The sequence below is a fragment of the Mobula hypostoma genome, chromosome 3 (genome assembly GCF_963921235.1).
Source record: "Mobula hypostoma chromosome 3, sMobHyp1.1, whole genome shotgun sequence".
Classification (NCBI taxonomy): Eukaryota; Metazoa; Chordata; class Chondrichthyes; order Myliobatiformes; family Myliobatidae; genus Mobula; species Mobula hypostoma.
The window spans coordinates 143,320,110-143,345,554 of NC_086099.1; positions in this window are offsets into that span (position 1 = coordinate 143,320,110).

A 25,445-nucleotide genomic window follows, 5' to 3' on the forward strand; every position below is an offset into this window, starting at 1 on the left:
CATAGACTACCATGGACTCAACTAAATCACTATTATGAACTGCTACCCTCTCCCTTTGATGGATAATACATTTGAAATACTCTGTGGTACCCAGTTCTTCACCAAAATTGATCTATGGAATGCGTACAACCTGACCCACATCTGTCAGGGAAGATGTTTATAACACTCACTGGCCACTACAAATACTTGGTAATCCTTTTTGGACTTTCCAACAGTCCAGCCATTTTCCAAGCCTTAATCAGTGAGATCGTCTGAGACATTCTACACAAGTTCATCTACCTCAATGACATCCTCATCTTCTCCAAGGGCCCCCAAGACCACGTCTGTCACATCCATTCAGTCCTTCAGCACCTTCTCCACAACCAACTGTACTGCAAGTTAGAAAAATGCCGGTTCCACACCATAGTCATTTCCTTCCTGAGTTATGCCCTTTCACCCCAAGGCATAACTACGGACCCAGAAAAAGTGTGCACCACCGTTGAATGGCCCCAACAACACTCCCTCAAACAGCTAAAGCATTTCTTCGGCTTCTCCAACTTCTACCACCATTTCATTCGAAACCACAGCCAAATCGCTGCTCCACTCACCTACCTCACAGATATCACATACCATGCTTTTAAGGAGCTCAATTCACCACCACTCCTATTCTTTGCCATCTGAACCTTTCCACAACTTCTGTGATAGAGGTGGATGCATCTGACATGGGTGCCGGGGCCATCCTCGCCTTACGAGAACTGGGGTAATATGGTAGAGTAGTGGTTAGCACAAAACTTTACAGTACCAGCAACCCAGGCTCAATTCCCACCTGCCTGCAGGAGTTTGTACATTCTCCCTGTGACTGCCACTGTTTCGTCAGGGTGCCCTGGTGTCCTCCCACTGTCCAAAGGTTGGTAGATTAAGCAGCTATTGTAAGTTGTTCCATGATTGGGCTCGGATTAAATCAGGGGATTGCTTGGTGGCGTGGCTTGAAGGGCCAGAGGGGTCTAGTCTGCTCTGAATCTCAATAAATAAATAATTACATGAACTGGATGAGAAGACACGCCCTTGTGCCTTCTTATGTAAATTCAACTCAACACGGTGCCATTATGGAGGAGACAGGAAGCTACTCACCATGAAATAGGCCTTGGAGGAGTGGAAACACTGGCTGATGGGAAACGCTAAGATGGTGGACCTAGCTCTCCAACATGTAGTTTGGCTCTATGTTTTCCCTCAGGACCAGGGCCCTCAATTCGTACCTCTTCCGGTGAGCTTTTTGCTCACTCCTCCTCGCCTCAGTGAGTTTGTCCTTTAGCTGTCAGCTGCAGACTAACCATCGATCAGAAAGAGCCAATCAGCAAGTGGAGAAGTTCCTGTGATGCTTCAGCACCTCTAACCCTTCCACATGGAAGGAGCATCTGCTCCGGACCAATCAGACCCACAATCTACACAGCTCCTTTGCCGCAGGTATGTCATCCTTTTAAGTGCTTCATGGTTACCCCATTGTTCCCTGTGCAGGAGCCGGTGGTGGAGGTCCCATCCACCAGGGCCATGGTTCGCCGAACCCCTGGAGTGCTGGGAAGAAGACATGGTGGGCCATCCCAGTTGCCAACTGTGCCTACTTTCAGAAGGCAAACTGTCATTAGTACCCAGCTTGACTACTCCACATGGGCAGCCTGGTCTTGCCACCCACCCAAGATCTACCCCTGCACAGCAACTCCCACAAGCTCGCACCTTAGTTTATTAAACCCTTTAAGATTACTCATCACATCAGTCCAGTCACTCACTATCTCCAGTTGCCACTGTCCCTCAGGATCACACCTACCTTCTACGTGTACTGTTTCAAGCCTGTTGTCCATGGACTACTCAACCCACCTGAGCCTGCACCTCTGGAACCCAGGGTGGTGGAAGGTGGTCCAGTGTACATCATTGCCAGTTGATTGATTTGTTTTGTTGTGGGCAGGATGTTCGGTACTGGGTCAGCTGGGAAGGATATGGCTCAGATGAGTGGTCTTGGATGCTGTCCAGTTTTATCTCAATTCCATCACTCATCCAGACCCATCCAGGTGGTCCTGGGCCTTTGGGTGCCAGCCATAGGATAGGGTGGGGGGTGTTCTGTCAGGCTTGCACATGCAGCCACCTCACAGTCTCCACCCAGCTAACAGGAATCACCTGCCACTCATTTCCAACTCATTACCTGCAGCCTATTTAAACCCAGCTCTCATTAACAGCCCTTTGTTCACCCACTGAACCAGCCAACCTCAATCTTTGGATACCTTGTTCCCTCATTATGTGAAGTATCTGTTCTCTCTTTTTTGTGGCTCCCTCATGGCTTGTTATTTTGCAGTTTATTAACTTACTACAAAATCGCTTCCACTGCTCTGCTTTTGGGTCAAGCCTCCTCCACATATCTTGATGCTTCTCTGCAGTTCCATAATCCCTATTAAATAGATGGGACCTCAGATTAAATAGATGCCACTACCATTGATGCATGCAAGGTTTTACAGCAGATGCCCAGCACAGCTGGTGATGGGCCTGAGCAAACTCCTGCTGTGCCACTGAATTGCATGGGAATTCAGCAGTGGAGCAGAGGGTTGGATATCATCACTGGGGTTTGCCTGATACATTTGGGAACTCTGTGTTCAAACAGGAGTCAAAAAATATATTGGAACTTGCATTGAGGAGTGCTGGTAGTTTGACACAGAACTGCCAACAAATCCCCTGGGGGTGGGGGAATAAAACAGATATTATGAAAATTAGACCTGCTGCTCATTGTTCCCTGCACCCCCCCCCCACTTTCTGCTTTCCGCAGGGATCACTTCCCATGCAAACCCCTAGTCCATTCATCCCTCCCCACTGATCTGCCTCCTGGTACTTATCCTTGGAAGTGCTACACATACTCCTACACCTCCTCCTCACTACCACTCCTTCCAGGTGAGGCGACACTTCACCTGTGAGTCTGTTGTGGTCATCTACTATATCCAGTGCTCCTGATGTAGCCTCCTGTATACTGGTGAGACCTAATGTAGACTGGGAGACCACATCACTGAGCCCCTACGCTCTGTCCACCAGAAAAATCAATATCTCCCACTGGCCGCCCATTTTAATTCCACTTCCATTGCCATTCTGTCATGTCCGTCCATGTCTTCCTCTACTGCTGTGATGAGACCACACTCAGGTTGGGTTATATTCCATCTGGGTAACCTCCAACCTGATGGGATGAACGTTGATTCCTAGAACTTCTAATAATACCCCCCCACTTCACCATTTCCCATTCCCATTTCTCTCTCTCACCTTATCACCTTACCTGCCCATCACCTTCCTCTGGTTCTCCTCCCCCTTTTTTTAATGGCTTTCTGTCCACTCCTAACAGATTCCTCCTTCTCCAGCCCTTTATCTCTTTCACCAATCGACTTTCCAGCTCTTTACCTCATCACCTACTACAATGTATTTCCTCCTCCCCTCCCCCACCTCCTTACACTGACCTCTCCAGTCCTGCCAAAGGGTCTCGGCCCAAAACGTCGACTCTTTCCTCTTTTCCATAGGTGCTGCCTGGCCTGCTGAGTTCCTTCAGCACTCTGTGCATGTGTGTTGCTTGGGTTTCGAGGATCTTCAGATTTTCTCTGGTTTGCTCATTGTTGTTATTTCATTTTTCACTTTTAATTCCAAACCTCTATAAAAGCTGGCAACTTAATCTATCAGTTACTCAGACCCATGCATAAGCAATTTTAAAAGGGTTCTAAAACCCGCCTATTTTCAGAAATTCCATGGCTAATCAAAATCCTCCAAGCCTCTTTTTTTCCCCACTCACCATATGCACCCACAGGCCACTTTTTCAGATATTTCAAAGCGTATTTATTATCAAAGTATGTATACATTATACAACCCAGAGATTTGCCTCCTTATAGGCAGCCCACAAAACAAAAAAACCCAAAGGAGCCCATTAAAAAAGACCATTAAACACCCAATGTGCAGAGAGAAAAAAAAATCAAATCGTGCAAACAATAAATGTAAGCAAATAGCATTCAGAATAAAAGTGAGTCCACAGCCATGAAGCCTGAAGCACCCAGAGTGGGCCACAGCTTCATTTCTAGTGCAGAGCCAAGTAGACTGCATGGAACAGCGAACAGAACCAGCCCAAGCCTTGCCTCTGGTCCGGACACCCTGCCTTTTCAATCTGGCCCAGCGTTTAAATTGTCCAAACATCAGCTCATTCCCCACTCTGTTGCTTCACTATGCTCTGGGCCTGGACCCCACCCAACATTTCAGTCTGTACCTGACCTTTCCAAATCAGCCTGGCGCTTAGATTGATCAAACCACGAGTCGTTCCTTACCATCGATTTTGCTGGACTGGCCTCAGCTCTGCCTTGCCTCCACAATATACCTGTTCACCTTTTCATTAATGCAGATATCCAGTCAACCAATCATGTGATAGGAACTCCATGCATAAAAGCATTCAGGTATGGTTAAAGAGGTTTAGTTATTGTTAAAACCAAACATCAGAATGGGAAAGAAATGTGATCTAAGTGACTTTAACCACGTTGGTACGAGATGGGGTGGTTCGAGAATCCCAGAAACTGCTATCTCCTGGGATTTTCATGCACAACAATCTCTAGAGTTTACAGAGAATGGTGTGAAAAGCAAAAATAAAAAATGCAGTGAGGGGCATCTCTGTGGGCAAAAATGCCTCATTAATGAGAGAGGTCAGAGGAGAATGGCCAAACCGGTTCAATCCGACAGGAAGGGGACAGTAGCTCAAATAACTACGCATTACAACAGTGAGGTACAGAAGACCATCTCTGAATGCACGACATGTCAAACCTTGAAGTGGGGACTACAGCAGCAGAAAACTACACTGGGGTCTACTCCTGTCTATTCCCGATAAAGTTGACCCTGAGTGTAAATTGCAGCGCTACTAACTAGGATGTTTTAATTTGTATTTTAATGACGATATTACTTAATTTTCACCAGTACCTATAGTATATCTGTCTCCTGCACTAGACTTCTTGTGACTATCAATTGCCAAACAGGAGTGTCTTTCACAGAGAGCCCATTGTTACAGTAAGGTCAAACCTAGTACCGAAAGGCTTTAAAATATCATCTCTCCTTTGAGAGGTCAAACTGCGGAATTGAGGTAACACACTTGAGTAATGAGTGGTTAATTATAAAACACATACATAAGTGTACACCAGTGGCTTCAGTCTAGAGCAAGTACTTTGCTTGTTAGGACCAATTGCTTTGATAAAGTGCAATTTCAGATTGTCTTTTTCTTAAAGACAATTGTTTTTAGTGTACAAAGGAGACCCACAAATTTGAAACTAAAATGCTTAATATTTTGTTCTTATGACATTTTTTAAGGTTCATTTGTTTTGTGGTTATCAGCCTTGCAGCAGTATCTAAGAAACTGTGCGCACAACAGGCAGGAGCTAGGCTAGCAATTTATAACAAAGAAGCCTTGCACGTGACTTGAATGGATGTTCAGAAGTCTGCTCTATGGGTGGCTAATTCATTTTATTAGGAGAGGACGTATATAATATTGTCTTTTACCTAATGTTTACAGAGGAATTAGCAGATGTCCTGAGCAATTTTGAAGGCAGTTTTCATATCAGACTGGAGTTATATTGCAATAGTATAAACCTCAGCTGTCTTACGATTGTCTCCCAGAGAAGGTAGTACAGCACTTGACTTCAATGCAGTCTGGAAGCTGATTTCCATGTATATTCACAATTTAACATTGATGGGCTTTGAATAGTAAAAGTGACTGCAAAAACTGTAAAGGCATGTAATCAAAAACCTTGGCAAACTTCTATAGATGTGTGCTGACTGGCTGCATTATGGCCTGGTATGAGAACATCAATGCCTTTCAGCAGAATGGATTCAGCCCAGTACATCAAGGGTAAAGCCCTCCCAACCACTGAGCACATCTACATGAACCATTGCTGTTGAAAAGCAACATCCATCATCAAAGATCCTCACCACCTAGGCTGTGCTCTTTTCTTACTGCTGCCATCAGGTAGAAGGTACAAGTGCCTCAGGGCTCATACCACCAGGTTCAAGATCAATTACTACCTCTCAACCATCGGGCTCTTGAACAAAAGGAGATAACTACATTCATTCTATTTCTGGTGCTCCCACAACAATGGTTTCATTTTAAGGACTCTTTATCTTCTTTTTCATACTTGTTATTTATTGCTATTTATATTTGCATCTGCACAATTTGTTGTTCATTGATCCTGTTTGCAGTGACTGTTCTACAGATTTGTTGAGTATGCCTGCAAGAAAAAGAATCTCAGGGTTGTATGTGGTGACATGTATGTTCTCTGATAATAAATTTTACTTTGAACTTTGAATAGGAACTTCTTACTAATGATTATGAAATTTGAATCCTGTTAATAAACTGGCCCCTCTCCTTTCCTATGGAACCATTATATTTTGTTCAATCAGCAGCGTCTCTGTGTATCTGCTTGTATTTTCTCTTCAACCTTTTGAAAGCTATTAATGCACAAAATTTAATGTATTAAGTAAAGAAAAGAGACTGCATGGAAATTTTATATGGAGAAATGATGTCATCAAATCGAAATAATTTCCAACTAAAATTGATTTAGTCACTTATTTCTATTAAATTTGTAGCAAAAGGACTGTCAGATTCAAGAAATGGAAATACTTAATAAATATCTATCATATCAGATGAGAATTTTATCCAATATACAATTTAATGCAAGCATATTTTTCAATTTAGACCAAGAAATTCCTACACAGCTTTATATTTGCACCTAGAATAAATTAACAGAATATTTATTTCTGTCCTTCTTGCTTTAGAGGACAACATCGCCCGCTCACCTTTACTATTTATTGGTGAGACAATATTCAACTCACTTGTGATTTGTGTGGCCATTGTCAGAGATCTTGTAAAGACTTACATCAAAGGGAAAAGGGCATTCTTGATTGTGCTTTTAAGATCAAAGCTTTCATTCAAACAAAAAATAGTTTTACTCACTATTAAATTCTTGTTGACAAAATTGTGAATTTGCTGTAATTTGTACCGTGTATATGGCCAGGAGGACTTCAAAAACCAGCAAACCAACAATGGTTAACATATTCTAATGACAATTCTTACTTTCTTCATGAGTCTTGGGAGAGATGTTAGACAATTGCTCAAAACGTTCAGAGATCTCAACCCTTTGTTCAAGAAATGTAATGGGGATAACCTTGGGAATTATAGACCAGTGAGTCTTACATTAGTGCTGGGCAAACCATTAGAGAGACAGGATTTTCAGGCATTTGGAGAAGCATAGTCTGAGTAAGAATAGTCAACACTGTTTTGTGAGGAGTAGATCGTGACTGAATTCTTTGAGGAAGTGACAAAACATATTGATGAAGGCAAAGCATGCCTGAATGACTATTGACCTGTGGCTCTGACAATGCTATGAAGTGCTTCGAGAGATTGGTTATGGCACACATCAGCCATGGCCTACCGGTCAACCTCGACACTTTGCAATTCGCCTACAGGAGTAACAGCTCAATGGCAGATGCCATCTCTCTGGCCCTACATTCCTCCTTAGAACACCTGGAGAATAAAGACGCATATGTAAGGCTCCTTTTTATTGACTACAGCTCTGCCCTTAATACCATCATTCCAAATAAACTGATTCCTAAGCTCCGGAACCTGGGTCTTAGCACTCAGATCTGCAGCTGGATCTTCAGCTTCCTCACAGACAGAACCCAGGCTGTAAAAATAGGGGACAAGCTCTCCTCTACAATCACTCTGAGCTCAGTGCCCCTCAAGGCTGTGTACTCAGCCCCCTGCTGTACTCACTGTACACCCATGATTGTGTAGCCAAGTTTCCATTGAACTCAATATATAAATTTGCTGATGACACCACAATTGTAGACCATATCTCGGGTAATGATGAGTTTAAGTACAGAGAGGAAATTAAGAACTTGGTGGCATGGTGCAAAGACAATAACCTATCCCTCAACGTCAGCAAGACGAAGAAATTAGTTGTTGACTTCAGAAGGAGTAGCGGACTGCACAACCCCATCTACATCAGTGGTGCGCAGGTGGAACAGGTCAGAAGTTTTAAGTTCCTCAGGGTCAATATCACAAATGACCTAACTTGGTCCAACCGAGCAGATTCCATTGCCAAGAAGTCCCACCAGTGCCTTTACTTCCTGAGAAAGCTAAAGAAATTTGGCCTGTCCCCTAAAACCCTCACTAATTTTTATAGATGCACCGTAGAAAGCATTCTTCTTGGGTGCATCATAACCTGGTATGGAAGTTGTCCTGTCCAAGACCAAAAGAAGCTGCTGAAGATTGTGAACACAGCCCAGCACATCACACAAACCAATCTTCTGTCCTTAGACTCACTTTACACCGCACGCTGTCGGAGCGGTGCTGCCAGGATAATCAAGGACACGACCCACCCAGCCAACACTTTTTGTCCCTCTTCCCTCCAGGAGAAGGCTCAGGAACTTGAAGACTCGTATGACCAGATTTGGGAACAGCTTCTTTCCAACTGTGATAAGACTATTGAACGAATCCTGACCCGGATCTGGGCCATACCCTCCAAATATCCGGACCTGCCTCTCGGGTTTTTTTTGCACTACCTTACTTTCCCTTTTCTATTTTCTATTTATGCTTTATAATTTAAATTTTTATTATGTTTACTATCAATTTGTACTCCAGGGAGCGCGAAGCACAGAATCAAGTATCACTGTGATGATTTTACGCTCTGGTATCAATTGTTTGGCGACAATAAAGTCCCTGTTTCCATGCTGTAATTGTTATATAGTTATAATCATAATAGTAGATGGAGTGTATTCTACTAGAAGGTTGTCATAGGTCACAAAGGGATATTGATAGGATGCAGAACTGGGCTGAGAAGTGGCAGATGGAGTTCAGTCTGGAAAAGTATGAAGTGATTTACTTTGGAAGGTTGAAGACGAAGTAGAATAGAGGGTTAGTAGCAGCATACTTAACAGTGTGGAGGAACAGAGGGATTTTGGAGTACACATCCATAAATCCCTCAGAATTGCAGTGCAAGGTGATAGGGTGGTTCATAGTTCAACTTTAATTGTCATTCAACAATACCTAAGTACAGCCAAACGAAACAGCTTTACTCTGGCCAAGGTACAACACACAGTACAGTCACACAGAGCACAAAACACATATAGCACATAGAAGGTAGAAGGCACATATAAGATATCAGTAAAATATAAAAAGTATATAATCCATGAATGTTGCAAAAATCTGCAGCTGAACACAATACGGCTTGTCTTCTGCAAAGCGAACACTAAGGGGCAACACCGACTCCAGCTTGGACGCTGCGCAACACTGCCCCTGTTGGAGCACACCGACTCTGATGCCTCTCTCCTTTGTGGCTGTAAACAGGTGACACTGCAGCTTGGGGCCTAGTCCCCACTGTGACCAAGGCCACGCATCTTCCCCACCGTCTACCAAGAAATCATTGAATCAGACTTGCAGCATTCCACATTAACAACGTCCAACAGTCTTGCAAAAACAGAAGTGACTAAACCGATGGCTTGCTGTTAGACTGCACACCTCCTTCACACACTGATGCCACTCCTCTGATTCCAGCAGCAGCACAATTCACACCGAGCCCGGCCTCTCTAGTTTCTCTGCCAGTCAGCAACTCACTGATTGGGGTAGACCTGCAGTACTTTGAATTCTTAATGTCCAGCAGGGTGTTGAGATTGTAAAAAACGTTTAAAAAGACAATAACACCTTTGGTTGACCCCGTAAAAGCCACTGCGAATGACCATGCCACCATCTTACCCGAGAAAGGCACATGATTTGCTGACCTTCATTAGTTGGGAAATCGAGTTCAAGACCTGCAAAGTAAGCTCGATAAAATTCCAGCTGGACCACACTGAGTGTATTGTGTTCAGTTCTGGTTGCCTTGCTATTGGAAGGCTGTGAAAGCTTTAGATAGGGTAAAAAGAGATATACCAGGCTACTGCCTAGATTAGAGAGCTTGTCTCATGGGGATAGGTTCAGGGAGCTGTGGCTTTTCTCTTTGGACAGAGGAAGAATGAGAGGGAACTTGATAGAGATGTATAAGGTGACAAGAGACATAGATAGAGTGGAGAGAGGGAGTCTTTTTCCCAGGATGGAAACAGCTAATTCAGGGGGCAAGACTTTGAGGTATTTGGAGGAAAGTATAGAGGGGGATGTCAGAGGTAGGTTTTTCTCACAGAAAGTCGTGTGTACTTGTAACACACTGCCAGGGTGGTGGTAGAGGCAGATACGCTAGAGACATTTAAGAGGCTTTTAAATAGCCACATAGATGAAAGAAAACTGGAGGGCTTTGAGAGGGATGGGTTATATTGATCTTGGAATAGGTTAAAGGGTCAGAACAACATCGCAGGCAGAGGGACCTTTACCGTACTATAGTGTAGTGAAACCCAAGGTGACAGCTTTCCCTGTGAACATGCAGAAAATGTTCCGAAATTGAATTATATTGACCACAGATGAAGGGATTTGAATTGGCTCTCAGGGTCCCAGGAAACTAAACATTTCAGTGATCTCTGGAACAATCTATTGGAACCAAACAAACAAGAACATATAAACTCATGAGAAATTAGGCTTTCTTTTTGTGCAATTTAACAACTGACAATCAAATCAAAATGGTGGGTGGAAATTATTTAACTGTGGGCACTTTAAGTAAATTGGATTTTTTTTTAAATTGTGAAAGCATCCAATCATAATTTACCTGCAACAATAATTACTTAGCACATCTCAACCAAATTAAAAAAGGCAACAGTTCGCAAGATTAGTCCTGCTTAATGTGCAAACTGATGCTGAATAGCTGAAAGTGAAAGTGAACGATCCTACGTTTTAGTTCCAACCTCTATATAAACATCTGTAAACATTAAATAAGAGTGGATGCAAAAATTAACTTCCTTAGACTAGTTGGTGGACATTATGTTTGCACTGTATCCAAGCATGAGGAATAAGGTATGTTATGCAACGTGCACTTCAATTTTCCACGGTAATTAAGGGAACAATTATGACCCCTTTATAAGGAAATGAGAATTTACACATATAAGAGTGACAGGAAATGCAGAGGACGCTTGACCCAAAAGCAGAGTAGCAGAGACGATTCAGTGGTGAGCGATAACTTTAATAATAAACTGAAAAATAATAAGCCACAAGGGACCATGAAACCAGAAAGAACGGGTAGTAAATATCAGAGGCAACAAGGTAACTGAAGGCTAGGATCAACTGGTTGAAGCTGGCTGGTTCACTGAGTGAACAAGGGCTGTGGATGAGAGCTGGGTTTAAATAGGCTGCAGGTGATGAGTTCAAAATGAGTTGCAGGTGACTCCTGTTAGCTGAGAGGAGATTGTGAGATGTCTGCCTGTGCAGGCCGAACAGGACCCTCCTACTACGACTGGCACCTAATGGCTCAGGGTGATCTGGCTGGGTCCGATGGAACTCCTTGATGAGAGATGGATCCAAGATGAAACTGGATGACACCCAGGACTTCTCTCCTCGGCCATACCCATTCCAGATGATCGGGTACTGCACACCCCTTCCACAACGACATGAATCCATCAACCAGCGAATCACATACACTGGCCCAACTTCCACCATCCTAGGTACTGGAGATGCAGGCTCGGGTGGGTTGAGTGGTCCTTGGACAAAGGGCTTGAGGCAGAACACATGAGGGATGGGGGCAGCTGGAGATACTAAGTGACTGGATTAATCCAATGAGTAATCTTGAAGGGACCAATGAACCAGGGCGAGAGTTTACTGGAGTCGGTGTGCAGGGCAGACCTCGGTTGAACAGCCAGGCACAGTCCCCAGGCCAGGGTAGTCAGGCTGAGTACTGCCAGTGGTTGGTCTGGTGACAGTAGGTACAGTTGGCAGTTGGGATGTCCCTTCATGCCATTTTCCTAGCATTCAGCAGCAGCAAACCATGGCCAGATGGATGGGACTCCACTAATAGCTCCTCCACAGGGAACAAAGGGGGTGTTGGTAGCCATAAAGCACTTCAAAGGCTGACATACCCATGGTAGAGGTGGTGTGTAGATTGTGGGACAATTCGGTCCAGAGCAGATACTTCTTCCATGTGGCAGGGTTAGAGGTGCAGAAGCATTGCAGAAGCTTCTCCACTTGCTGTTTGGCTCTTTCCAACTACCATTTGCTCTGCAGATGATAGCCACAAGACACTGAGTTGCAGGGCAGGGAACAGAAGACTCACCAGAAGCAGGAGATGAATTGTGGGCCCCAATCCAAGGCAATGTCCTGAGGGAATCGGTGGAGGCAAACTACATGTTGAAGTATCAGGTTCAGCAGCTGACAGAATTTTGGGGAGGGTAATGAAGTGTGTTGCGTTGGAGAACGTGTCCCCACTGTCATGAGCACCATGGCCCCAATGGAAGGAGGCAAACCAGAGATGAAATCCATGGGGATGTGGGACCATGGAATTTGAGGGAATCCAGAGGGCTGCGGGTTGGAGAAATTAGATTGGGCACATTGAGGGGAGTCAGCAATGAATTGATGTACATCTGTGATCATTGTGAGTTGCCAGAACGGATCATTGTGAGTCACCAGAATGGATGTTGAAGAAAATCCAGAATTCATCATGTACTGAGAGGGGCGAGGAGTGAAAGGATACGACAATGTGGTCGGGGGTGGGGGGGGGGGGTCCTTGGAGAAGATGAGGATGTAGTCAAGGTAGACGAATACATACCTGTGCAGCATGTCTCAGAGAATTTCATTAATGAACCGATGGAAAGAGGCTGGGCTGTTGGAAAGTCCAAGTATTCATAGTGGCCAGTGGGTGTTACAAATGACTTCTTCCACTCAGCCCTCTGGCAGATGCAGATCAGGTTGCATGACTCCATAGGTCCAAGTTTGGTGAAGATCTGGGCTCTGTGGAGTGTTTTGAATCTGCTATCCGTCAAGGGGAGAAGGTCACAGTTCCTAATGGCTATGTGTTGAGTCCATGGTAGTTGATGCAGGAACAAAGAAATCTGTCTTTCCTTTTGACTAAGAAGAATCCTGCATCAGCTGGGGACCGGGATGATCAAATGAAGCCAGGCTCAGATGTAGCTATTCTTGGCTTGTGTCTCAGGAGGGGAGAATGGGAACAGATGGCCTCGGGGAGGAGTGGTGCCCGGGAGATGGTCGATCATGCAGCTGTGTAGTTTATGAGGCAGCAGGGTGCTGCCTTCCCTCTTACTGAAGACAATGGCAAGGACGTAGTATTCCTGTGGGACTTCGGTGAGGTCGAGGGCTTACTCCGTCTCTTGGATTTACAGGGTGAAGACAACTGAGGTGGGACCCGAACTGAGCAGTGAACTAGATGACCAGGTGAAGTGAGGGTCGGGGGGGGGGCAGGAGTAACCCGAGATGAGAGGAGTGTTGGGTGAGTCAATCCTAAGGAATTGGATGGACTCACGGTGCTCTCTGATGTCGAAGTGCTCAGGCTGTGTGCACTCTCTGACCATCCCCGACCCCAAAAGACATCTGAAAATGGCTGAGTTGCAGAAGGGGTGAGAGAGAGGCTCGGTAGGAAGTCCAAGCTGCACACGGAGTCAGGTCTAGAAAGTTGACTGCTGCACCGGAATGCACCAGAGCCTCTTGCGTATGTACAGCAGTCGGAGTGTGAAGGAGGACAGAGAGAGTGAGTCGGGCTATGGTGCTGGAATGAGAAGGCAGGGGGAGCTTACCAGATGGAAGGCCCCTCATCTCTACCTGGTGGAGCCACTTTCCTGGTTACAGTGGGCATTTAACGCGTTAGTGACTGGCAGCCCCACAGTAAGTGCACAAGTTGTTCCTCCACTGATGCTCATGCCCTTGGGGTGGTAAGGGAGCTGTCCCTGACTGCACGGGTTCTGGAGGCATTCCGGAGGGTCTTGCAGCCTGAAATGGTTCTGGGAATGGAACTAGGGGTCCAGCTGAAGATCAGGTGGGCGGATCCATATGACGCTTGTCAATGCAGAGGGCCAGAGCGATGAGTCATTCAAGGTCAGTGGGCATCTCCTGGGCAGGAGGCTCATCTTTCAAGCACTTCGAGAGGCTGTGATGGTAAGGAGCCAGCAGCGCTTCTGCATTCCGGTCACACTCCGCCACAAGGGTCCTGAGTTCCACGGTGTAACGCAGCACTGAGCGTGAGTCTTGGCACAAAGGATCTGATCCACTGCCCCACTTCCACTTCCCAGATGGTTGAAAACCCGGAAAATCTCAGTTGCAAAATCCTCACATCTGTTGCAAGTGGGGATCTTATTGTTCCAGTTAATAGCAGCCCAGGTCAGAGGTCACCCAGACAAGAGTGAGATGATGAAGGCAATCTTGGCATGGTCCATAAAATACAGAGACAGCTGGACCTCCATTTGCAAGACGCACTTGGACCAGAAGTTGTGCAACGGTTTGTGGACCATCAAACATCCAAGCACCAGAATCCGGGACTCCAAGGGAGGAGGTTTACTGGCACAGGGTCGCTGTCTCAAGACAGAGAGTTGGTTGAGAGTGGTGGACAGATCGTCACTGGTTTCCTGCTGCTTCTGGATCGTGTGTTCATGTCAACGGACAACTTCCTTTAGCTGGGTCAATGGCTGGTTCACCCATCCTGTCAGGAAATGCAGCAGAGCCTTAACCCAAAAGCAGAGCAGCAGAGACAGTTTAGCAGTAAGCAATACCTTACTGGTAAACTGCAAAATAACAAGCCACGAGGGGACACAAAACAGATACTTAACAGAACAAGATAAAAATTGGTTGAGGCTGGCTGGTTCAATGAGTTGACAAGAGCTGTGGATGAGGACTGGGTTTAAATAGGCCACAGCTGATGCATTAGCAAATGAGTGGCTGTAAGCTGCATGGAGACTAGGAGGTACCATCCTGTGCAGTCCTATTTTGTATTCTTTTCACTGTTCATGCACTCTATGACACAAGTGTGTGGTTATGACCCAAATGCAGTGGGAGAGATACTGAAGTGGATGAACAGTTCACTGATTTTTAATAAGCACTGTGCAGGATAAAGGAAAAACAATAAACGCTCAGCCAACAGGACAGTTAAATAAAACTCTCAAACTAAATACTAATGCCAGTACTGTGGCTAGGAAGCAGTAACTTAATATGAAATTTATACTGCCCCTTTACAGCGTTAATTAAAATGTTAGCCTACTGTCCTGGAACAAAACCAAAAGGTAAGCAGGGAGCGTAGATGTTGATGTGCTTTTGGTCAAGCCTCAGCAGGACTGGAATAAGAGTAAGTGAGTAAAATACCACCGCAATGAAACATGAACTGACTAGAACATGCATATTCATGAGCGTGATTGCCAAAAACCCATTCCTCGGCCCGCTGGCAAAGGTGCGCAGATGCTGCGGCGGAGTCCACGGTTGTGACAGGGCCCCCCGTTAGGCACAGCTCCTCAGGGTCCAGAGACCTATGTCTGCCAGAAGTTCCAGATGAGAGCCCAGAATGTCATGGGCCAGAATCTTGTAATCTTGAAAATATATTATTTGATTAAACATTCTTGTTCATTTAAATAATTAATTACAGGTTATATGTAAAAATACTTTAATTGCATATGTCATCACGCTATCACACTTCTGGTAAAGTAAAGATGAAGTAACATCTATTTTCAGACTCCCTATGTCTTTCTTTGAATACGTTTGATGTTTTGAAGTTACAAAACATAACACTGGCAACAAGGTACGTATTTTAAAACAAACCAGAGATGGCTACCAACCTATTAAAGTGGAGTGAAATGTTCGAACTAAACAAAACGCAGAGGAACATCAAGCGTAAAACATAGTCCAACATGTGCAGCATGTTGATCAAGTTTAAAAAACACAGTGCAGCATGTATTCATGGAAGGGAAGACATGGTAGAGTTTTAAACAGTCAGAATTCAGAGGTTCATAAAGAGTGAGTACTGAGTGATAAAAAAAAATCAGAAATGGTTGGCGACATTGGAGAGATTGACCGGTTTGATTACACAACAGGCAGTTTCTTCATGTATACTGAACAATTGGAACAGTATTTTGAAGCAAATGAAGTAGCCAATGGCAAACCAATTTGTTGAGTTCATTAGGTTTAATGGCAACACACACAAAATGCTGGAGGGACTCAGCAGGCCTGGCAGCATCTATGGAAAAAAATACAGTCAACGTTTTGGGTCAAAACCTTATGATTATGAGGACACGCAGTCCCCTTTTATTGTCATTTAGTAATGCATGCATTAAGAAATGTTAAAAATGTTCTTCCAGAATGATACGAAAACACATGACAAACCGACTTAAAAACTAACAACCACCACATAATTATAACATATAGTTACAACAGTGCAAAGCATTACCATAATTTGATAAGAACAGACCATGGCACAGTAAAAGTCTCAGTCTCTCAAAGTCCCATCACCTCTCGCAGACGGTAAACCCCCAGCGCTGCCAACTTGCCAATGCAGCATCCCGGAAGCATCCGACCACAGTCCGACCTGAGTCCATCTGAAAAACTTCGAGCTCTGACCACCTTCCGACACCAATGTACCGAGCACCATCTCTGCTGAGTGCTTCGGCCCCGGCCCTGGCAACAGGCGATACGCAAAACCAAGGATTTAGGATCTATGTCTCTGGAGATTCTCGATCGCACAGTAGCAGCAGCAGCGAAGCAGGCTTTTCAGAAGTTGCTCCAGAATGTTCCTCTGCGCTTTCAAAGCTGTCCCCCATCAAATCCGGATTGATGCACGGCACCCCTAGTTACACATATTGATATTAATTTGGAACAGCCGCACGCGCTGTGTCGCGTCGCCATCTTCTCCTCCCTCTTCACCTTTTGGCAGGACTGGAGAAAAAAAGCTGAGGAATAGATTTGAAAGGTGGGGGGAGGGTACAGAGGGACACCAGGTGATAAGTGAAACTTGGAGGGGGAGGGATGAAGCAAAGAGCTAGGAAGTTGATTGGTGAAGGGAGGCTATGGAAAATAGAAAAGGTGGGGGAGAGGAGGTGCACCAGAGGGAAGCGATGGGCAGGCAAGGAGATAACATAGGAGAGGAACACAGGGGTGGGAAATGTGAAGGTGGGGGGAGGCATTACTGGAAGTTTGAGAAATCGATGTCATTGCCATCAGCTGGGAGGCTACCCAAATGGAATATAAGGTGTTGTTCCTCCAACCTGAGTGTGACCGCATTATGACTATGGAGGAGGCCATGGATGGACATATCGGAATGGGAATGAGAAGTGTAATTAAAATGGGTGGCCACTGGGAGATCCCACTTGTTCTGGCAGATGGTAGCGCGGCAGGAGGATGGGATAAGAGCAAGACGTGCATGAAATGGAAGAGATGCGGTTGAGGGCAGGGTTGATGGTGGAGGAAGGGAAGCCCCTTTCTTTGAAGAAGGAGGACACCTCCTTCATTCTAGAATGAAAAACCTCATCTTGAGGGCAGATGCAGCAGAGACAGAGGAATTGAGAGAAGCGGATGGCTTTTTTACAAGTAGCAGGGTTGGACGAGGTATAGTCCAGGTAGATGTGAGAGTCCATGGGTTTATAATAGAGATTGATGGATCGAGAAAGGGAAGAAAAGTGTATGAAATGGACTGGGTGAATTTGAGGGCAGGGTGGAAGCTGGAGGCAAATTGGATGAAATTGAGGAGTTCAGCACGGGTGCAGGAATGCAGTCATTGATGTAGCTTGGGAAAAGTGTGGGACAGTCACCGATGTAGGCTTGGAACATAGACTGTTCCATGTAGCTGACAAAGAGACAGGCATAGCTGGGTCCCGTGCGAATGCTTAAGGCTACCCCTTCTGATTGAAGGAAGTGGGAGGACACAAAGGAGAAAATATTTAGAGTGAGGACAAGTTCTGCTAGGCAGAGGAGAGTGGTGGTGAAGGGGAACTGGTTGGGTCTGGTGTCCGGAAAGAAACGGAGAGCTTTGAGGCCTTCCTAGTGGGGGATGGAGATGTATAGGGCCTGGACATCCATAGTAAAAATAAAATGATGGGGGCCAGGGAACATGAAATCCTTGAAAAGATCAAGAGCGTGTGAGGTGTCATGGATGTAGGTGGGAAGGGACTGAACTGGGGGGATAAAACAGAGTCGAGGTAGAACCTCAACTCTGAGGTTTAATGGCATACTGTTTGCTTTGAAGTTTAACTGCTCCAACCAAACCATCAGAAATTAGCTTTCCTGATTTTTCAAAGTAATGTAAGAACATTTAGAATCAAAGATATTGTTGATTGTAAATACGAGAAATTCTGCAGATGCTGGAATTTCAAGCAACACACATCAAAGTTGCTGGTGAACGCAGCAGGCCAGGCAGCATCTCTAGGAAGAGGTGCAGTCAACGTTTCAGGCCGAGACCCTTCGTCAGGACTAACTGAAGGAAGAGCTAGTAAGAGATTTGAAAGTGGGAGGGGGAGGGGAGATCCAAAATGATAGGAGAAGACAGGAGAGGGAGGGATGGAGCCAAGAGCTGGACAGGTGATTGGCAAAAGGGATATGAGAGAATCATGAGACTAACTTCCACTAATGCCCCACCTCCCCCTCGTACCCCATCCATTATTTATTTATATACACACATTCTTTCTCTCTCTCTCCTTTTTCTCCCTCTGTCCCTCTGACTATACCCCTTGCCCATCCTCTGGGTTTTCCCCCCCTCCTCCTTTTCCTTCTCCCTGGGCTTCCTGTCCCATGATCCTCTCATATCCCCTTTGCCAATCACCTGTCCAGCTCTTGGCTCCATCCCTCCCCCTCCTGTCTTCTCCTATCATTTTGGATCTCCCCCTCCCCCTCCCACTTTCAAATCTCTTACTAGCTCTTCTTTCAGTTAGTCCTGACGAAGGATCTAGGTCCGAAACGTCAGCTGTGCCTCTTCCTATTGTTGATTGCAGTATGTTTTAGGTTTCATAAGCAAATCAAAAGGAAGGGGAGACCATTTCAGCGTAAATGGCTGAATTGAAGAGATTGTTGGAGCATTGTTATTTCACTAATGAGCTTAATGATGCACTGAGAGATTGTTTAGTTTGTGGAATCTTGCAAGAAAACACTCATAAATGGCTCCTAACTGAAGCACAGTTTACATTCAAATGAGGAGTGGAAAGCAGTGTTTCAATGGAGCCACAGACAGGGGTGCAATTGAGTTGCAGTCAGGAAGGAAAGTGAATGTGAATAAAATTATAGCTTCTAAACAGAAACCAGGCCAGCTGGTGGCGCAGTGACATCAGCGCTGGACTCCGGAGCGAAGGTTCCCGAGTTCAAACACAGTCAGGCCACTCCTAGGCACGCCTTCCATCCATGCTGGGTTGAGCGTCGAGCTCACAACTGGACCTCGTAAAAAAAAACTGCGCTGTGAGAAGGACGTGGGGGACCACTCACAGAATCTTTCCTCTAAGACAACCACTTGAAAAATGGTCACCAAGGCTCTGGCAGAGTATGGCACACACAAAAAAAACAGAAACCAGCCTGGCCAATCAAATTGTGTTACAGGAGCTCACATACACCAAACAAATGCAGATTTAAAGGGAAAACATGCAGAAACTAAGTAGGATACTTAAGAGCAGGTCGGGCAGACAAAAATAAATGGACTACACAGAGGAAAGAAAAAGATAAGAAGTCAAGATGCAGTTTCAAAAAGAGCACTGATCTGCATGCTGTTGACGAAAAATATAATGATAATGATGAGAGTGTCACAGGACTGGGTAGCCTTGAAATTTACAATTTGAAAACAAACAGGAGACAAGCAATATGGCATATGCCAGAAGTGAATGGCAAATTAGTTAAAATGGAATTGGACACTGGCTCAGCTGCATCTACAAAATAAATTTCAATGGCATTTCAGAGGTACTGAACTGAACCTTGTAGGTATCCAACTAAGAACAGTATTGGAGGAAAAATAACTCCTGTGGGAATGACATTGAAACTGAATTACAACAACCAACAAGCCACCTTGAGCTTGTATGTGGTAAAAACAGAAGGGCATTATAGGGACATGATTGGCTGAGACAACTACAGTTTCATTGAATATCCATTCACCAATTTCATGCCACATCCCTGCAATGAAACTAACTGAAAGTGAATGAAGGAAGGTACTGAATGATGCCACAATTGTCTCCATGCCACACTCCTTGAACTATTGCCCAACAGAGGATAAATGGGTGTTGATGCCAACCTCTGTGCATCTAGCTGGAAAGCCTATTGGACCAAGGAAGAACCATACTGCACAGAGGAATCATGAAAGTAACAAAAGCAGTGGTTCAACTATGACAGATTCTGTAGGCAACATATCCAAGAAAGATTCCAATATGCTAATCAGGCAGTCACTGGCAAAGTGTGGCTTGGTTTTAGGTTGGAATAGAGTTCAAGGAGCTTCATAAAAATTGCAAGCATTTGTCGTTTGTGAGTATAAAGAAGCAAAATCTACTCTGTGTGCATTAAGGTTATTGCATGAACTTCAAGAGGGAGACAAAAATGCTGCATGCAAAAGTAAATTTAATTTTGCTGCCTGTGCCACGTGCTAGCGAGTATAAGAATAACATGATCAGGCTTATTAATGTATGGCTGAGAGACTGGTGTAGGGGGCAGGGATTCAGACTCCTGGATCACCGGGGCCTCTTCTGGGGGAGGTACGACCTGTACAAAAAGGATGGGTTACACCTGAACCCAAAGGGGTCCAATATCCTAGCAGGCACATTTAATACAGCTCTTAGGGATGGTTTAATCTAATTTGGCAGGGGAATGGGAAGCAGAGCGATAGGGCTGAGGAAGGGGAAAACAGAAATAAATCAAAGATAGTGTAAAACAGAGATGATATAAAGGACAGGCAGGAGATGAGGCTTAATTAAAGCAAGTGGGATGAGTTACAGGGCAATAGAGGTGTGGTGCAGTTAAAACAGAAAGCAACAAATACTGGACTGAAAGTGTTGTATCTGAATGCATGCAGCATAAGGAATAAAATGGATGATCTTGAAATTCAGCTACAGATTGGCAAATATGACGTTGTGGCCATCTCTGAAACTTGGCTAAAGGATGGCTGCCATTGGGAGCTGAACATCCAAGGATATATGGTATATCGAAAGGTAGGTTAGTAGGCAGAGGGGGTGGTGTGGCTCTGTGTATAAGAAATAATATTAAATCATTGGAAAGGGATGACATGGGATTGGAAGGTGTAGAGTCTCTATGGGTTGAGTTAAGAAACAGCAAGGGCAAAAGGATCCTAATGGCAGTTGTATCCAGGCCTCCAAACAATAGAAGATAGAAAAGGCATGTCAGAAAGGCAATGTCGTGATAACCCAGACATGTTGTTTCTGAGCACGCAGTAAAGAAGCTCTCTTCATGTGCACTTGTAGTGCTGGACCAACTGTTCTGCAAGAGGAACCCCAAGTCAGCCTCCAGGTTAGAAGAGCACTGGCTGGAATCCTTTCTGCCATTCAAAGGGGCACATGCCAGTGGAGGACAATTGGAGGTTATTGTGGGCAACCTCTGCCCAATCCAACCGCAAGCTCAGGACATGGGGTGGGAAGAGGCAAGGCAGCACAGGGTTGCCTCCAATTCCTGATTCACTCTCTCAGTCTGACCACTAGTTTTGGGATGGAAACCAGATGAGAGGCTGGCTGTGGCTCCCACAAGACAACAGAAGGCATTCCAAAAATGGGATGTGAGCTGTAGTCCTTCACCAGACACTATGTCTTGAGAGAAGCCAGGTAGCCTGAACACATGCTGAATCTTGAGAGAGGCAATCTATAGAGTCGATGGGAGTTTAGGGGAGCAATGAAGCAAGCGGACTTGAAGAATCAGTCCACAACCACCAGAATGGTAGTGTTTCCATCAGACAGGGGCAAGCTAGTGATGGAATCCATGGAGAGGTGGGACCAGGGGTGGTGAGACACAGGCAGCAGACATAGCAGACCCACAGGGCACTGGCATAACATTTTGTTCTGGGCACAAGTGGGACAGACAGAGATGAAGTTGTGGATGTCCTAGGACACAGATGGCCACCAAAATCATCCCTTGATAAATATCTGGGTTTATTGAATTGCTCAATGGTCAACCAGACAGGAGGAGTGACCCCACTCCAACACACAGGGGTGCACTGTAGGAGGGACAAACACTCAGTTGGGAGGTTGCCCACCTGTGCCTGGATCCAACTGCTGGACGGCCCTCACCTCTGCTTCTTTCCCCCAGGTTACTGGAGTAGCAATGCCCGAGCGAGGAAGGATAAGCTCTGGTTTGATATTCCCTTCAGATACATCAAGCTGCCAGGAAAGAGCATCAGCCTCAGGATTCATGGTAGGAGAGGCTGAAGAAGAGAGCCCAATGAGTTTGAAAGGAGTTGAGTCTCTTAGCATCTTGAATGTAGGAGAGGTTCTTCTGACCTGTCCCTACTAAAAGGGGGTGCTCTGTCCCCTCCAGCCAGCGTCACCATACTTCCAGGGCCTCCCTGTCGGCCAGACATTCTTGGTTCCCAGCATTATAGTTACATTCAGCCAGAATAAAGTATAGGGAGGGAAAAGCAGACGAGTGCAGGCAGTTATCTGCAATAAAATGTTGACAGAGTACAGCTCCAATGTCAACATCTGATGCATCCACCTTGATGATGACTGGACGGGAGAGTCTGGCTGCTGCAGCACCATCCAGGGTCACTGTGAAACGTTGATTACGCTTGGTCTGCTTCACTTGTCCAGTGGAGCCCTGCAGAGGTCTTCTTGGTGAATGCATTTATGGGAGCCGCAATGGAACTGAAGTTTCTGATGAAGCAGTGATAAAAGTTTGCAAGCCCCATGAAACTCTGCACATCCTTGACTATAGATGGTTAGGGCCACTCTCGACTGCCTGAGCCTTTACACAGGTCCATTTGGACACTGGAAGGGGTGAGGATGTAGCCGAAAAATGACATCTGTTCTTTGTGGAACACACACTTCTCTGGCTTGGCATTGTTACAAGAATTACTCCTTGTAATAATGATCGGTGAGGCACAGAGAGGGAATCTGCATTTACCGACAAGTACCTTTATTGTGTAAACTAACAAGTACGTGAATTCCCGCTTCGCACACCTGCTAAGTTTTCCTGACTCTCCTAAATAGAGAAAGAATAGCAAAGGTATCACCCAGGCAAAGGAGTCTACGCTGGCCAGGCATTCCTCATAGTCCCGATTCACTCACCACGTGTTCCACACAGGGTTGCTTACGCTTGTATCTGCGATGGTTGTTCTTTGAAGTTACCGCTGACAGCACACACTATTAGATTATGAAGACACGTAGTCCTCTTTTATTGTCATTTAGTAATGCATGCATTAAGAAATGAATCATTATTTCCTCCGGTGTGATATCACAAAACACGGGATAGACCAAGACTGAAAAAACTGACAAAACTACATAATTATACATATAGTTACAACAGTGTAACAATACCATAACTTGATGAAGAAGTCCATGAGCACAGTAAAGTTCAAAGTCTCTCAAATGTCCCACATCTCACGCAGACGGGAGAAGGAAGAAAAACTCTCCCTGCCATGCCGACCACAGTCCAACTCTGAGTCATCCGAAAACTTCGAGCTCTGATCAGCTCTCCGACACCGAGTACTGAGCACCATCTCTGTCTGAATGATTCGACCTCCTCCTCGGTCGCCAAAAGCAGGCAAGGCCGGGGATTTTGAGACCTACCCTCCGAAAGATTCCCGACCACACAGTAACGACAGCAGCAAACGGGCGTTTCAGAAATTTCTCCAGATGTTCCTCTGTGCTTTCACGTCCATTCTCCATCAAATCAGGATTGTCCACGGCCCCTATTTTACAGATATGATATCATTTTTCACTGGAGGGCTGCGCACACGCAGGCATGCCGCCATCTTCTCCGCCCATCAATGTGTCCATTTTTATATCCATTCCTGATCAATTCAAATATTGCATTCCAGTGTGATTGGGTACAGGTCTTGTGTCTGGCCTTTAACACCTTGTTATTGGCTCTGCTCCAAGCCAGCATCAATTTATTGCCCTCTTCCCGGCAAGTGACACTCAATAATTTATGGCTCTTTGTTCTCAATCAGCGACCAGCTCGAATCACGCGAACAGATACTGACTCCAACAGTATGTTATATCCAACCAAAGAACATCTCACAAATAACTTCTTATATGGAAATGATCTCCAGTCCAGCAGATCAAGCCAAGCAACTCAAGCTCACAAAATGGAAAACTGAGTGTCTTCACTCTGGCAGCCTCCATCCTCAAGCAGACAGCAGGAACAAAGACAATTGGTCTGTCTGCTTCCATTGTCCTCAATTCCTTCTACTTCACCGATTTGTAGCCTGTTGTTCCTTCTGGCCAAAAGTTATTCTTGAGATGCTGTCCTAGCTGCAGCAGGAAGAGATCAGAATCTCATCGAATTAGATGAAAAGAACCTGAACCAGCATGTCCTGGAAGACATCGTTGATCAGGCCCTGAAAAAGAGCGGGGGCACTAGTCAGAGCAATTGGCATCATAAGGTACTAATAGTAGCCAGAGGAGTTGTTGAACACTGTCTTCCACTCTTCCCAGATACAAACCAGGTTGTAAGCATTACGCAGATCAATCTTGGAGAAAACAATTGCTCCTTGGAGATACTCAAACACAGAGGCAAGCAGGGGGAGAAAGGAGCAGTTCTTCACTATGATGTTGTTGAGGGGCCAATAATCAATGCAGGGATGGAGCTTGCCATCCTTCTTGCTCACAAAAAAGAAGGCTGCTCATCCTGGCGAGACTGGCGGACAGATAAATCCTACGGCCAATACCCCCTTGATGTATTCTACTATAGCCAGCATTTCTGGATGAGAGAAGAAAAAGAGCTGGCCCCAGGGTCAGGCAAGAGGTCAATGCCACAGTCATATGACCAGTGTGGAGGCTTAGAGGTGACCTTCTTCTTACTGAAGACCTCAAAAGGTCAGCATATTCAGCCGGAACACCAGAGAGGTCCACACGAACAGCTGGCACCGGAGGGAATACGCTGACAGGGGTTTGAGCTGGCAGACAGGTAGACAGACATGCCAGTCCCCACTTTTGCAGCACCTTTAGGGACGAATTGGTCCTTGTGTTAAGATAGCCAAGGATGGCAAGGCACCAGTGGCAGTTCTGATGAGTCAACAAGATAGGAAAGCTGTTCCCTATGATTGTCTTCTGGAGGTTCCTTGAAAAGGTGGATCTTGCCAGTGCCCAGAGGCCAACCATCCAGAGCCTTGAGATCGATATTCTTTCTCAATTGCCAGGTTAGAACTCTCCTTCTCTGAGCCATAGATGCCCCAGAGTCAATACATGTCTCAAACTCCTGGGTCTGGGAACCATCCTGCCACCCCCCACCCCACCAACAAGGAAGCTAGGAACATTTTGCAGTTAGGGGATGATAATTGTAGAGAGAGTCAACCTGCCAGAATTCCCCTTCCTGCTAACGGTTGTCCTCTTTTACTGGGCCTTGGGACATGATACTCGAAAGTATCCTGGATCACCACAGTAGATGCAGTAACCTGTTCTCC